Source organism: Galeopterus variegatus, unplaced genomic scaffold, assembly GCF_000696425.1.
Source record: "Galeopterus variegatus unplaced genomic scaffold, G_variegatus-3.0.2 Scaffold4487, whole genome shotgun sequence".
NCBI lineage: Eukaryota > Metazoa > Chordata > Mammalia > Dermoptera > Cynocephalidae > Galeopterus > Galeopterus variegatus.
Window position 1 is genome coordinate 104,445 of NW_007730598.1, and position 14,311 is coordinate 118,755.

Genomic DNA, 14,311 nt, shown 5'->3' on the forward strand with positions numbered 1-14,311 from the left:
TCTTTTTTCCGTGTCCGGCAACGGATCGCAACCCTCAGTGTTGCCCCCGTACCGGACAGGGGACCGGCAACGGGACTGCAAACCTCGGCATTGCTCCCGCGCCTCGCTCAGCCAGTGAGAGGGAACCGGTCTGCATGTGGCATCCGAACCCTCGGGCGGGAGCGCCGCCGCGCTTCCCAAGCGGCACACTATCCAGTGAGCCACCGGGCCCCAGTGAGCCACTGGGCCGGCCCCCACAAGTTACTTTTTAAAAATAAATATTCTCAAAGTTTCTAAGTCCAACTTATAAAATCGTTTTGTTCTCTCTTGAAATATGGCGAGTATTAACATTTGCTTTTAGGATCTTTGATTAATGCCATTTATTAATTTAATCAAATCCCTTAAACATTTAAAACTACATTTATAAATTTACTGTGTCGCATTTTCTTAATTGCCTCAATTGTTGGAGTAGAAACAAACCCTCTGATACATAAGTAGTTCTTGTAAATATAACAAATGAAAGCTTAAACACAGTGGATCTTAAGTTATCTCAAATGGCTAAGTATTGTTCATAAACTTATTAAGATTTCAATTTAAAAACCCAGATCTGAATAAAGTAGTCAATTATCCATTTTTAATTTAATCATAATACTCAATGTAGATAAATACTTAAGATGCCATATACATTCATATTTATTAATATTAAAACATGTAATATTATGGGTGATTTTCTTACACACTGTACATTTAATTTTAAGACTTCTTTTAAAAACAACTGAATCACCTCAAACAATTTTGTGCTCAGCTGACAAGCAATGTTTGAGGCTACATTCTCCATTGAGAGTGGTTGAAAATCAGCTGTGGGTTTTAGCCTAGAGGTAAACTCTGAGATTGCAAGAAATCAAGGGCAGTTTTTCTCATTACTATCATCAACACACCAAGGACACCCTTAAGACCATGCCCTTCACACTGGGTGGTCTTGCATGCAGCACAGGTCACTAGATTAAAGTCATATCTTTATTTAATTTTCCTCTACTAATAGAAGTTTTCTTTTTTTTAAAAAGATGACCGGTAAGGGGATCTTAACCCCTGACTTGGTGTTATCAACACCACGCTCCCCCAGTGAGCTAACCGGCCATCCCTATATAGGATCCGAACCCGTGGCCTTGGTGTTATCAGCACCGCACTCTCCCGAGTGAGCCACGGGCCGGCCCAGAAGTTTTCAATCCACATGAAGCTTTGAGCTAACATCCTCCACTTCTTCAATTGTATTAATTTGTGTTTATTTGGGTTCCATAGACAATTTATTCATTGGGTTCCATGGATTTCCCCCCCAACGTTTTTTAAAAATTCTCTACTGACCAAGTAGTTAATGCTCTCCCTGGTCTCTCCAATGCTATTGTAGATCCTTTGCCTGAGAAAGAACTTCTAGAGTAGAATCTGATTCTTCCAGATTGAGTCCCTCTGAGTCCTCCGTATTCTGGCCATATGTCAGGATGAAATTCACCTTGAAGCAGGCTAAGGCATTTATCTACAGCATGCAAGTTTTCCATTTTCCAGACCTTTATCCACAAACATCTTCATTAACTTTTCTTGATCCTCCCCATATAAGTGCTGAATAGAGCACAGGCCAAACAACTTAGAAATTGAAAAGTGGAAGAATTAGGTCATGTCATCAAAACTTGGTATTTGCTAAGGAAAATGACTTGGAAACACGTAAGAAGTTATCTGCATGTAACTGAAAAAAAGATCTGAGCCACGAATAGGAGTTAAACATAATGAACTATGAAAGAGACGCTCCACTGCATAATAAATATTTGTTTAAAAGACGTTTCACCTTAATAATCACTGAGCCACCATGTACATAAGTATATAAAACATATTCCTTTGTACATGATTATTAACAACTAATTTATGATCTATCCATTTTTTCTTCAAGAACATTATAAAAATTGATTTAATTAGCCATCAATTATTATATTTATAAAAAAATTATTACAGTCAGATAAACAGTAGTGGATTCCCTTGGAAATAAACAGGGGCATTTCCCTTCTGAGAATTAATGGCAGGTGGCAGGTGCATGTCTGGTTTAGTGCTCGCACTCTGCTTTCTTTCTGCATAATAACCGAGTAGCCAAAATGGATGTCAGACACCATTCATTCACCTTTGCACCTGCCATAGTATAAAGCAGATGTTTACACTCAGATATCTCAAATCTTTTTTGCAACCCAAGGGAAATTAAATAAGTAAAAATGATATACTGTACATGCATTCCTAAAACTGTCAAAAACTATTAAATTATTAAATATGCTGAGAAATAGCTGAGTTTTAGGTAAACTTAATAAGTCAGTTATATAAGTTGAAATTGCTATGACAACATTTTGGTAATCTAACTTGTAGATGAAACCTGACTGCCCTAATGCAGGCAGAAGTCTCACCCCAGACTATCAGATCAGAAAGCCAGGGCATTATTCTGCAATAATGAAGATACTTTTTCATCCTCAAATTAAAAACAATATTACAAAGTTCCTAGTATAATTACTAATTAAGACTAATTCATTTGATCCTTATGCAGATTTTCCAGGATTACCACTTGTACATAGCCAATTATAAATATCCACAAACCTTCCAGTTCTCATTAGAGAACACTAAAATGCTTTAATAAATAATGCATCCTTTCACAATTTGGGACCATTCTATTTTTGTTATGGTGCTTTCCTATATTTTGCACAAAACACACAATAGACATTTATCCCTTATTTTTACCCCTATGCCCAGACTGAACTGAGTCACTGAAAAATAAAAATGAAGTTCAAATATAAGTGGACCATGATAAGTTGATGCCCTGTCACAATGACACCCTGCCTGTCAACATCAAAAAAAAAAAAAAAAAAAAATGCAGATCCAGTTTGGATCTTCCCGCAGCATGACCAGAAATGTAATTTAGAGAATCTTTTTAATTGCAATGGAAGGAATAAGAGGTTTGTGTTATCATTTTTTTAATTGGCTAAATTGGTCATCTTTAAGAAAGTGAAGACTCATTTGGCTCGTTCCACCCAAAGCAACCTCAATGTTTTTTAAAGAGTCATCACAACAATGAAAGTAGCAGTATGTAATTTAGAGAATCTTTTTAATTGCAATGGAAGGAATAAGAGGTTTGTGTTATCATTTTTTTAATTGGCTAAATTGGTCATCTTTAAGAAAGTGAAGACTCATTTGGCTCGTTCCACCCAAAGCAACCTCAATGTTTTTTAAAGAGTCATCACAACAATGAAAGTAGCAGTTGGTGGGTGTACCACAGCAGGAAAGTGGCTTAGCACACTGTAAAGTAGGAGGAATTCACAGTCTTAAGCAGGTGACTTTGACAACATCACCTGCCAAATGACTTCTGCTTGATAATTCTAAGTGGGGTTTTCCTTAATGACATACTCCTTGGTTCCCCGTGCTGATATGTAAGTACTTTATAGTTCAAACTGAAATGTACTGATACTATGCATGGCTGACATTGACAGGCCTTTTTTTGTTTTCATAGTGTTCTCAGTCCTGATGAGCTTTAAGGACTCAAATATGTCTCTGGGCCAAGCAGTCCTTATTGATTCAAATGTTTGCTTTGCACAGTACACAATTTGACATGAAAATTCAATACATGCAATAACTCTACATTTCCTAGAGCAACCATTGAATTATTTGAATAAAACTTACCAGAATATCTTCAGGTAAAGGTATTTAAAACTATTACTTGGTTAGGGAAGAGATAATGTGACAAAGGAAAGGAAAGGAAAGGGAAAAAAAAGGATACGAAAGGAAGGGAAAAAAAGGAAAGGAAAGGAAAAAAGGAAGGAAGGTAGGCAAAAAAAACGCAATTCAAAATAATTTTTTCTACAATAGACTCATTTTGACCTCAGTCATCTTATAGAAAAAGAATAATGTTCAATACTATTCAATAGTGTGCAAGATCTCTAAGCCAAGTTCTAGAGAGTTTATCATTTTTGTTCCAGACACAGCAATCCTGTGCTGGATCTTGCTTAGCACAAAATGCCAGACAAACGTTTAAAAGAGGAGCTTCTATTAAAGATAAAAATTCTTAAAAGACTACATAGACTCTGGAAATCATTGCTCAGATACCCAAGTATTATATATATATAACTTTTGTGTGTTAAAATTGTCTACCTATCTGCATTATGCATCATATTTTGGATAAGAGGTATATCATCTGAGGAATAAATTTGCTAACTGTGATTTGAAAAAAAAAAAAGCTAAGAAATAAAGACTCTTTCACAAGAGTTCAAAAATCCTGAGGTCAAATTTATTCATTCATTTGGCTTTCAGCAGGCAAGTGCTTTGTCCCCAGCAGTATTATGCAAGCTTACTTAAGAATGCAGGAGAGCTCAGAGAGCCGAAAATTCTATTCCCATTGCCATGGTGAAGACCACAATGAATGAAGATAGCAGCCCCAGCACAAGTAGGGTGGTCTCCAATATTCCTTTGGAATACCACCACTGAACTTGAAAACAAATATTACAACGTAGAAATGAACCCACCATCTAGAACCCCCAAACATACTTCAAATACTATTTCAGGGAAAACAGGTCCTCTTTTTCCCCATCCCACCAACAACAATGGCACTAAACTAACAAAAGACCATTAGTAAAGACAAGTGTTTTCTGGTATCCAAAAAACGTATGAATAACATTCACAACAGATGTTTCCCATGTCCTGGAGAGATGCAGCTCCCCACAGTGTAACCTAAATACAAGTATTTTGTACAAAACCACCCAGAGGATACCCCGTGACTGAGATGATCAATCAACCACAGTGGTTTTGGGATGTTTTCCAAAAGCAAAGTCTCTGAAGAATGTTAGCATTGATTACTTCCTCTTCTGAAGATTATTGAATCAGGAAGTCATTGTCCCCTATCAATCTTTGCAAGGGAAAAACACAGTGGCAGATATCTACGCAACTTCCTGATATCATAATACAGTTGCTTGGCTTCTGAATACCACTTCATATTTCAAGCAATTATTATTGTATTAAGCCACTGTATTATAAATAAGTGGTTTACTATAGGGGAACCTTCCTAGATGAACATCTCTGTCAGAAGGGTATTTAAATAAAAGGGTAACTTTACTTTTCATAATGTTCTGTTGCCTATAACAAACATATTTCTTCATGGGCAGTATGATATGTATGTGTGAATAATCTGTTTACTCTATACCATATATGGGATTAGTTGCTCTAACTAGGAATACACGCTTCAATTGTAGTTAGCTAGTATTCATCAAAAAGCCAGTCTTGGGTGGCTGCTACAGATTTGCTTTAGTTATTTTTATGTCCATACTAGCCTTAAAAGTTTTTATAACTAGGAAAATAGATGTAAGAGGTGGGGGTTTTTGTTAGATAAATTATCGGTGGATTGGCTAGAATCTAGAGACATTCTTCACTCTTGTGAGTGCATACTAGAAAAATCTAGAAGAATCTAGTGAGCTATGGAGGGTATATCCTTTAAAATGGTTCTTGAGCTTGATTCCAAAATAGTGATGTCTCTAGGCAGGATTCATAGGGCTCTGGTTGCCTGATTCTATCTCTCAGCTTAACTGAAGTCTTGTCCTTAGAATAGTGTTGTGTTTATCTCAAGGGAACTCCTTCATGCCAGCTGTGTGGAAGAACCTACAAGGAAAGGGGGCTGGGGTTTTTTGCTGAGCTTCAGTACTATGATTATTGGGGTCTGCTTGCCAATAATGAGATAAGAGGTGCTCAGTCTCCCTGGGCTCAGGTTATAGGACACACCTCTGGGTTTCAAGCCACTCCCCACCATCTCAGGGCCCTCCTCCAGGCCCTCCCCTGGAAGAAAGTTACCGGTGCTAGTGGGATCTATTTTTGGACCAACGTGAGACCTCAGGAGGCTGACTTGATGTGAATCTAGTGGCTAGGCATGCTCAGTATAGTGGAATTTATATTTATTAGCTAGCACCAATATGTATGAGATAGCGAGACTATAAAAGTTGAATCCCGCAGAAGGCGGGGTTGTTGCTTACTTTCCTGGGGTCAACCCACACTTTGCTGGCCAACGTGTGTAGCTTTCTTTTGGACCCAGCTTACTTTTGGCAGGTGGCTGCTCACACTCTTGAGCCAGCCTGCACTCTGTTCTAGACTTTCAGCAGGTATTTCTTACTTTTGTGTTGGACCTGGTGAGGGCCTTGTTGGGTCTCTGCAGCCAGGCCACACTCTCTCTCTGTGAAATCTGTATCTCTCATTACATTAAACTTGTTCTCACTCTTTACTGTGACTCTGCCCTTGAATTCTTTCCTGTGGCAGAGTCAAGAACCTGGTAAGAGCACAGAGAGGGTTAAGGCCGACTACCCGCGCCTTCCCAGACCCCTTCTCCTCCGGCATCAGTCTTATGCGTGGAGTAATTTGTTCTGAGTATGCTCCCCCACTTGCAGCGGAATTGACAGTGAGGAGAGTGATAGCCCTCATCTACCTCTCAGTAATGACCAACACGGCTAGCTGTTGACAAAATTCAATTTCTGCTTCCGAGGCACATGCTTAGACTACATGTCTCAGCCTCTCTTCAGCTGGATGTGAGCATTAACTAAGTCTAGCCAAGGAATGTGAGAGTAAGTGATGTGTGCTATTCACATCATGGCTTTTAAGAAGCAGATACACCCCTCCCAGGATCTCTTCCTCTTTGCACAAGCTGGACATAGGCGTGGACGAGGCGTTGGGAATGGTATACCTGCAGACGGAGCCTAAGTCCCTGAATCATCATATGACTGGTAATACCTACTCGGACTGTAATGTGAGCTAGAAATAAACTTTTACTGTGTTTCAGCCATTATCCATTCTTGGGTCTATTTGTTACCTAACTGAATCAGTAAATCGGTATTTATAAAAAAGAACCTAATAATTGTGTATGATCAGACTGATTTAGAACAGTTGGAATAATACTACAAATGATCAATACACTGTATTTGAAGAATACCTGAGAAAAAAATTGTATTGGGGAATAAAAAAAATTGTATTCGTTAGTTCATCAGGATCTTTACCAATCTATATTTATACGTTATTTTTGACTGACTTTGACTCCTAGATCTTTCAATTTTATTTCTTTTATTTTTCTCATTCAGGAATCACAATAGGAATCATAACTGTACTACAATGACTAAAAATAGCAGCTAACAATTATTGAACATTTACTGTGATCAGAAACTATCCTCAGAGCTTTATGCTGATTAATTAATTTCATCTTTACAACAACCCTAAGAGGCAGGTGCCATAACTGTCTCCATTTTATAGACAAGAAAACTTAAGTGCATAGAGGCTGAGTGTCTACCCAAAGTTATACAAATTATAAGTGGCAGAGAGGGAACTTGATTCCTTTAGATCCAAAAACAGCATGCACTCTCTTCACCTCATTATATTGCCTGTCTTCTGCAGATTTCAACAGTAGATTCAAAGATGAATGAGACTTGAACCTGTTCCAAGGAGCTTATAAAACTAAATATAATACAAAGTAGTATATGTTTCACTAAGTGAAGTACAAAATTTTGTGGACTTTCAAAAAAGCAGGAGATAATATATAATCAAAGAAATCTGGAATATTTTATGGAGAAAAAATACCATTTGTTACTTATTTTAATTCAATTCAACATGCTTTCATTGAGCACCATTTTATGCCAACTCTTCAGAGTTTGTAGTCAAATAATAACTACAAAACATATCCACACTGATATGCACTCAAGAAAACATCCTACTCTTCAAAATAGGAAAATAAGATTTGCATATTCATAGGTTATGTTTCTATTTAAACTTAAAATCCAGAGATACTTAGGTTTTTTTATGTTTTAAATGTTTTTCTGCTGTGCTACTCTCTTTAATATATGAACATGTGTTTGCACCTGCACAAGTGTATTGAAATCTAATATGCACATTGAAAAGCACACATTTAAGGGCACATCTCAGAGAATTTTCATAAGCTGAATACACCAGTAACCTTTAATGAGATTTAAAAAACAGAATGTTACTAGTGCCCCAGAAGCCTTCTCTCTGTTCCTTTGTAATCATCAGCTGCTCCCAAGGGTAACTTTGATCCTAACTTCCAACAGAATTGGTTTTGCCTCTCTTTGTACTTAACATAAATGAAATTGTAAATTATATACTCTCTTGTTATGGCTTCTTTCATTCAAATTTATGTTTGTGAGAGTCATTGATAGTGCCGAGTATAATTATTATTAGTTTATTTTCATTGCTGCATAGCGTTCTGTTGTATGAATATACCACAATTTTCCACTCTACTGTTGATAGGCTTTTGGATAGTTTCCAGTATTTGGTTGCTACAAAAAATAACTCTGTGAACATTGTCATATTTCCTTCCTTTCACATATCTACACATTTCTGTATGAAATATATGCAGGAGTGAATTGGTAAATCACTGGGTAAGAAGGCATTTAAAATATATTTCCTACCTGGAAATCAGCTCAGTAAATAATGTTATGTGTTAGTAATAGCACAAATCAAATTAGAAAACCTTAATAAAATAAGCATCAGCTGTGATGAGTGTCAACATTCATAAAACATATTCTGCCTAATTTCTCTTTGTAGAATCATTTTTTAGCCACAGTTCATCAGTAGCCTATCTTGTTATTTTCTGGGAAATTGCTTTTAAATTGTCACATTGAGCTTTAGGGCATGTGCTTCATGATCTGAAGGAGTCTTCATGGTCGACTTTGGCTGGAGTGTAGGCAGAGCAGAGGCATTTGCATCTGGTGTTAGAACCTCCTGGGACTCTCTCCTGGGGTACTGTTTTCACTTACTCGCCTTATTCGCAGTACAGCCAAGTGAATTTCACATAAAATGCTTCAAGTTGCTGTAGGCTCATTTTTTGCCATTTGTGTTAAAATGTGCTATGGAATTCCTACTTATGAAACTTTCATAAAAGATATTATCATTGCTAATTATTTGTCTTATCTCTACCCCACACTTGGCAATTAAGGGTTTCTTTTCCAAGTCTATTGGCATTTAGACCTTCAAGAGTGTTAGACAGATTGAGGTAAATTACACTAAGAGAAAATAGCACGTTAACTTATTTCAAAACACAAATCATTTGCTAGAACCAGGCCAAATCAATGTCTTTTCGAAGCTATAGGGCCATGAGTAAAATTAATGGGTTGGCCACCGTACTTTTTCTTAAAAACACTTAACAATTCGAAGGATCGGCTCAGATTTTAAAGTCTGAGTTTCTCTCTTCCTAACCTTTATGTAGCACATGACTAGTTTATTTGGTGAAGAACACATTCCTCAGCCCTGGGGACAGGCCAGCTTGGCCTTGTTAACCTATGCTGTGCTTTTTTGTAAGCAACCCAATACAGAAACATCTGGAAAAATACCATGACTGAGCTGGTGGGATCAAGGACCAAAGTGAAATAGTCTATTGTTAATTTCCAAGAACTGACACAGAATGCAGAATGAAATAATTCACTAGGGCAAGAATCCCTCTGGATTTCTGAAAAGTTTTCCTATTATTACATTGCCTCACCAGGCAGCTGAAGGAAAAGCAGTGCAGCAAAGTTGAGGAAAAACTGGTCTTTGTGCATGTGTGTACGTGTGTGCATGCTTGCCAACACACACATGTCAAACAATTCAAATCTGTATCCAGCATGTTAACGGTGTATTCCTCCAATGGCAAAGACAACTTGCCATAAAAATAGTAAAATATACAAAGGCATGCTGAAGAAACACTTAAGTCCTTTATGACTCGAAATTAGGAACTGTGTTTGCAAAGAAGCATCTTGGTCGCCCCACGAGACTGAATTCTGGAGGTAAAATATACAAAGGCATGCTGAAGAAACACTTAAGTCCTTTATGACTTGAAATTAGGAACTGTGTTTGCAAAGAAGCATCTTGGTCGCCCCACGAGACTGAATTCTGGAGGCTTTCTGGTTTATTCGTGATCCCCTTAGCAGCTGAGTCAGTGTGTGTCACATGGTTTGCAGTAACCAAAAATCCATTGGATGAAGAATAAATAAATAAGTGAATGGTACAATAAATAAAACAAGCAGCAAAACTTCATAATCTAAGTGCTAAATTCAGAGTAAGAAAGCCAAACGTTGACTTTTTTCAAGCCTTTCCCATTTGCAGTCAATTTCCCTGCTTGAACTTTAGTAGATACATGAAGAAATGAAAAGAGAAAAGAAAACAATGCTTACCTACCTTGAGTGGTAATGCTTAGATATTTACAGATTTAGGACTAGAAAGCCCCTTAAGATATCACCTCTGTTTATTTCTCTGCCCACGGGAAGTGTCTACTGAGAAACAGAATGGATGTGAATGGAAGAAATGTCTAAGGAACCAGATTATGCAGTCTCCTCAGGTAACAACTGTAAGCAGAGCAGTAAGCAAATGTAGACTGCAATGGGAATGGTAAAGGGAATTAATATGAACTGAAGTCTTTGCTGGGAGTGAGTATGGAGAATATGTGGGGTAAAATAATCTGAACAATTAGAATCAGATTCTACGGCTCAGACAAGGATCGTGCCCTTAAATATAAACCCAAGAGCAGTGGTATTTTTATGCGTTTCATTCATTAATGCATTTCAAGGGGAGCATTAAACTCCTATTAGGTACATTTCCTGTCCAGTTCATTCATTCTACATTTCCTCCACCTGTGGGGGTACACAATGATACTTATGATGTTCATTAATGCATTTCAAGGGGAGCATTAAACTCCTATTAGGTACATTACCTGTCCAGTTCATTCATTCTACATTTCCTCCACCTGTGGGGGTACACAATGATACTTATGATTACACAATTTAAAGGATAAAAAGAGTAGAGAATAAAAGATTTTCATCTTCCCCCCACCTCAGCCTCTTAATATTTGGCCAATAAAATTAAAAGTTTGCAGCTGGACAATAATAGAATCAGATTCATCTCCTTAATATATGAGCACATCGTTTAGGTGCAAAAGAGAAGAGAAAGTGCCAGCTTTCTCTCTTTTACAGTTTGTGTGCATGTAAATCAAAGAGAGGGAAGTTATAAAGCTATCGTGAGGTTTTTTAAACTTTTATGACTCTGAAGCCAGAGGTGGTAGAAATAATTTGTAAATGGCAGGCAAATCAAATTTTCCTCCTAAAGTTGTTAAAACCTAGTTCTGCTGGTCCCAGCACCTATTTTTATCCTCTTGCCCACAACAGGCATATGAACATTTATCAGGGATATTTAAATGATGAATACATTTTGTACAATTCACATAAGCTTGTTTCCTTAAACGTGAATACATTTTTGTTTTACAATGTCATTTGTACATTTCTTTCATCTTGCCTATATATTTAGGTTACTACAAGTTTAGAAGAGCCCAAAGGTGTGTGGAGACTCCTCTTAACCCCAGGAAGAAACAAAGGTGGAACAGGCCAGGCTGCTTTTATTACACTCTTTATCAGTGTCTTTTCTCTGCCTTGAGATCATCTTGGCTTATTTATATCCCTCTTGAGACAGCATGAGACTAGACTTTACCATAAAGACTAACTACCCATCCTTTCTCCCAAAGGTATTGTCTGGTGGCAGACATGGCGCAGAAGAATCTGCGTGAAGCCCTCGACTTCTGCGACTTGTGTGCCCTGGATGACAAGGCTAAATTAGGTCACAGCAGCTGCATAACATTAAATGAAGCAAGGCTGCCTGAGCAAATCTTTGAGGGGCTTACATTCCTCAAAGCATGAACTGGAAGCCAAAGTGAGAGTTTTTGTTTTGCCTTTTGAAAGTATATTTCTGTTCCCCTCTCTCTTTTAACTAACAGCTTCTCTAACTCTCTTCCCCCCAAAAAAGGGAAAAGAAAAGGGGGAAGGTGGCCCATTTCCCTTCAGCGGAATTCTTCCTTGTTAGCCATTCTGCAAAAGTTCATTAGCTGAATAAACCATTCTCTGAATAAACCACAGACCTCATCTTTATTCTGTTCTCCTTTCCCCTCCCCCTCCTCTCTTTTTAACCTTTCAGCACAGAATTAAGTCTTTGTGATATTCAACACATCAATGAACTCTCACCCAGCCAGGCGGGGCTCCTGCGCAGAGCAGGGGCAACTTTGTGGGCTGCATTCCAATTTAGTGAGGTGGTGACAAGGAAACCCAGTGTCACATGGGCCCTCTGTCTGAGTATGATTCATAACACAAACAGGTTTAGAAAGTGAAAGAAAGGAGAAAGGGACATGGGATTTGGAATCACTGAGTCAGTACTGTTGCAAGATTTCGAGCATCATGGGGAGAAAGAAAGAGGGTTTAGCCTTGAGTCCCACTCCGGAGGCAGATCTGCATCATAAGAAGCCAAAATGACATTTCACATCTTCCAAGATAAACTCAAACCAAAACAAAACCAAACAAAACCCACAACTACTCTTACCACCCACCATCCCACTCCTGCCCTGTCCTGGCCAAATAAACATATGAATGAATGAATGATGAATGAATGGAAGGAAGGAAGGAAGGAAGGAAGGAAGGAAGGAAGGAGGGAAGGAAGGAAGAAACAAGTAAGTCCTTTTTTGACTATACCAATCATATTTGCATTTTTTTTCTTATGAATACTGTAGGCGCAAATGCTGAATTAGCTGCTAATTCTTTTTTTATGGGATCTGAAAAACACGCTGCAGGGATATTTAAATACTCAATAAACTTAAAGAACAAGTTAACTTAGGTAACCTCACTGATACACAGAAGTTTTCACATGGACTGTAACAGATTCAAAACTAAACAATTGATTGGCTAGAAACATACTCTGATTTTTAAAATAAAATTTTAAAGTAAAGACAGTAAAGCTTTTTTGTTTGTTTTTTTAGGATGTGGTAGATCTACAATCCGAGTAAAAGGAACTGGCCGTGTCTTACTTTTCTATTACCCCCTTATTTTTAATAGAATTATGTATATTTTACATTTTATNGTAAGTCCTTTTTGACTATACCAATCATATTTGCATTTTTTTTCTTATGAATACTGTAGGCGCAAATGCTGAATTAGCTGCTAATTCTTTTTTTATGGGATCTGAAAAACACGCTGCAGGGATATTTAAATACTCAATAAACTTAAAGAACAAGTTAATTTAGGTAACCTCACTGATACACAGAAGTTTTCACATGGACTGTAACAGATTCAAAACTAAACAATTGATTGGCTAGAAACATACTCTGATTTTTAAAATAAAATTTTAAAGTAAAGACAGTAAAGCTTTTTTGTTTGTTTTTTTAGGATGTGGTAGATCTACAATCCGAGTAAAAGGAACTGGCCGTGTCTTACTTTTCTATTACCCCCTTATTTTTAATAGAATTATGTATATTTTACATTTTATCCAGGAATCTCCTTCTAGTGCAAGCGGCAGCTGGGGGAAGTAAAAACTGCATATTAAAAACAGGGTGGAAGCTAATAACAGTTTGAATACATGCAGACCCTACTGATTATCTTACACTTTAAATGATAGACATCTGCAAGGCCCCTCATTAAGGCAGAATTCCTTCAAACTCCAAACAGCAGCTGTACATTTTCTTGCATTATACAAATAAAATATCTGATTTTGATCACAGAAACCTCACAATATTGTCTCATCTTTGGGAAATTAAATAGCATTGCCATTCCCATCTTCTGACTCTACTAATCTCTTTGGCATTAACATAAAATTTTTACCGTGGCCAACCAGCCCTGCTGACTTGATAGCATGTAGAGAATCACATTCATCCTGAGCTGCCCAGGAGAGTAAACATAGAAAACGGGTTTAATGTTTAGTAATATACTAAGGTGCTGCCCAATGATCAAAATAAGAATTCAATAGATTCACCTCTTCTGAAATGTTTCAGCAATGTTTTCATTTTTTAAAATTTAATATAATTTATTTTTTTAAACAAATGGTTTTGGGTAGATTAAGCTTCCCAATTAATGAACAGGCAAATCAGTCTATATTTCAAATGCTGGGTGTGCTAATCCATCCACTCAGCACCTCAGGGCTGCGTTCCCCTCTATAGTGAACTCAACTTTGCTTACAAAGAGGACAAACACTTTTAAATATGAAAAAAATCATAAATAATAAGTTTTTTTTCTCTGCTCTGGAACTTCTTATAAAATACAAGTATAATTCCATCTCCTCTCTTCAGTCAGTAAATTTAAGCTGACGTCATTGGTGTGACCACATGGGGTCTAAGGTCAAAGTCTTACATATTGCTGAACAAAAAGAAAGAGAAACATTTTCAGGCAGTTTTGGATAACATGGTTTCAAAACGTATTTGGTATTCCCATCCTCTTCTCTGGGGAAAAAAATTGTAAAAAGCTTTACAACCAATAAATGTTTCATTCACTGGACA

General features: G+C 37.3%; 1 protein-coding gene across 1 annotated transcript in view; it reads right to left on the reverse strand.

The window, feature by feature from the left end:
* Positions 1–14,311, reverse strand: part of LOC103603177 (lipoma HMGIC fusion partner-like) — a 94,538-nt gene that overhangs the window by 50,668 nt on the left and 29,559 nt on the right. The gene's annotated exons all lie outside the window — the stretch shown is intronic.